The sequence below is a fragment of the Galeopterus variegatus genome, unplaced genomic scaffold (genome assembly GCF_000696425.1).
Source record: "Galeopterus variegatus unplaced genomic scaffold, G_variegatus-3.0.2 Scaffold4787, whole genome shotgun sequence".
Classification (NCBI taxonomy): Eukaryota; Metazoa; Chordata; class Mammalia; order Dermoptera; family Cynocephalidae; genus Galeopterus; species Galeopterus variegatus.
The window spans coordinates 14,709-17,333 of NW_007730898.1; positions in this window are offsets into that span (position 1 = coordinate 14,709).

The following is a 2,625-nucleotide window of genomic DNA, read 5'->3' on the forward strand; positions in this document are numbered from 1 at the left end:
TTGTTTAAGATTCAAAAACATGCCTACACTCGGGAATATTAATTATGATTTTAATGTTAATGTTCTTTGATCCAACAATACCATTTCCAAATATTTATCCTACAGAAATACTGAAACATGTGCCCAATATTACGGGTTAAAAAAAATACGTGTTGCAAAATTATTTGCAGCAGGGCAAAATTCAAAACAATGCAAGTGGTTTCAATAGAGGATTAAATAACTGTATTTAATAAAGAGTATATGGTAGGTTAAAAAAGGATTATTTTAAGTAAAAAATAATAAAGATTCTAAGATATATATTCAGTGAAACGGTTTCAGGACCACATGTATTCTATCATTTCATTTCTGCAAAACAAAAATACAAACATGAATACAAACAAAAGTTATATGCATACACACACACACACACACACACACACCACTTTTGTGAGTTAAAAGGGGTTAAGAGATACCCTTAATATTTACACAGGAACCATCAGCATGATACAGGAGTGTGAAGAGGAAACCAGGATGAATAGACATTTTATTTAAGAGACTTCGTATCCTGGATTCTACGTTACTGTAAGTTTGTTTTAACAGTGAATGTGCACTACCTCATCAATTTTCCATATTCAAAGTGTCTATGAAAAGCAAACTGAGTTCATTGTTCATTGTTCACTTGGATCTCAAGTCCGATACTTCTAGTTCTGTCAGAACTATGTTCCTTTGTTCCAGAGCCCTTACATTGCACTCCCCTCTTCCTAACAAGCCCTTCTGTATTTTAAATTTATGTGTCATCAGGACATTCTTTCCTCCCATTCTCTTATTATCAGAACACACTCTTAATCCCTTCCTGACAAGCTGGCCATTACAAAGCTTCCAGGCTTGTCAATTTTATCTTTTGCCATCCAACTATCCATAGCAGCAGGTTTGTGGCACTATACCATATTTGTTTCTGTCCCCTGGATTTTTCTGAAGATGAATTTGAGTGTCTATCTCCAGGAATCATAGGCCCCCAGTTTCTTTTGCTCGTTCCTGTTGCTAATGAGGCCAAGGCAAGGGCCTTCACTGAATTCCCAGGTGTACTTGGTTGATAAATTCTGTTTCGGTATAAGCTGAGAGCTATACTCAGGTGACAGTCTTGCAGATGGTGCTATTGGTCACATGAAGACTAGGAAAGAAAGTACATTGGATCAGTACAAACCCATTCATCTAGCAAAACATAATAACTCAAAGCACATGCATTATGAATGTTGGGTCAGATGTATTATTTTCATATTCAAAGACTAGCACATAATTATCAAGCACAGAAATATAAAGAATATGAACAGCTTGATGATGGAATTGGTTCACATTTACTATTAGAAATGCTATTTGAAATCCAGAGAGGAGAAACTGAATGATAAGGACATGTCAGAGAGTGGGTGACAAAGAATATAAGAAAATCACAACTTTTTTTTCCCCCATTGAATTTAACAATGTTTTGCACCAAATTCCTTACTTGACTGACTGAATAATATGGCCCTGCAAGGATGTAGAAGCTGCAAGATATTCTTTCTGCTATGTGCCAATCTGTGATGCAGCTAGTCTTGGTATTTGTATGCTGTTCTGGCTAGTAGGACTCCAGAAGCTTTCAGCAGAACACAGAAACATATTTCTCCTTCAACAAACATCTATTGAACATAAAATCAGACTTCTGCTGGTACTGAGGTACAATTCAGTATAGTGCAAAGGTTGTAAAGTTTGCATTTAATTTTTTTTTTTAAATGAAAGCTTTCATGTTTAGAGAATGGCCACTGTGATGATCAAACACCTTAGAGAGTGTCCTTGTAAAGTCTGACACAAAATCATGGGCTTCTTCAGTCTTGTCCTGTGCCTCACCTGGAACATGTTTAAAAGCTAATGCACACATTGTTTTACATTTCAAAGAGGATAAATAGAGTACTATAAGGATACACATTTATAGCATCTTCAGATATTCAAGTAAGTAAATGTTTCATATATCTCAGCTTGTCCCATTATTTTTAAAACACATTTATTAGTTTCATTTTGATAAATATATCTCTAAAATGCCTTAATAATTTGTGCTTTGATCAGAAGATTTTGGATATAAAGAATATGAGTTAATCCTCTTTTTGCAACTTAAGGGTCTTCCCTTGAATTCATCAGCTTTTGGGCTGTTTTTATAATGAGTTAATATGAGTTCATTGGGTTTTTGAGGTATAATGCCTACCCCCAAATTAAATGACCTTAAACTGCTTACAGCTGTTGATTTCACTACCAATGTTCTTCAGTCCCATTTTGTATTTCGATGAAATACTAAACAAAATTCTCAATGGTATTTTTTTGGGGGGGGTTGTTTGTTTGTTTGTTTGGGGGGGTTTGGCTAGTAGTAGGATCCAAATGCTTGACCTCGGTGTTATCAACACTGTGCTCTAACCATCTGAGCTAACTGGCTGGCCCTCTCAATGTTTTTGTCGGTATTGTTACCAACAGAAACATCAGATGAATTTAAAAGTTACCAAGATAAGTAACTATCAAAAAGCAAATACCATTATATTTAGTGAAAAGCAGTGGTTCTCAATTGTGAGCATGCCTCAGAATCATTCCGAGGGCTTGTTAAAATACAGGTTGCTGGGTCCCACC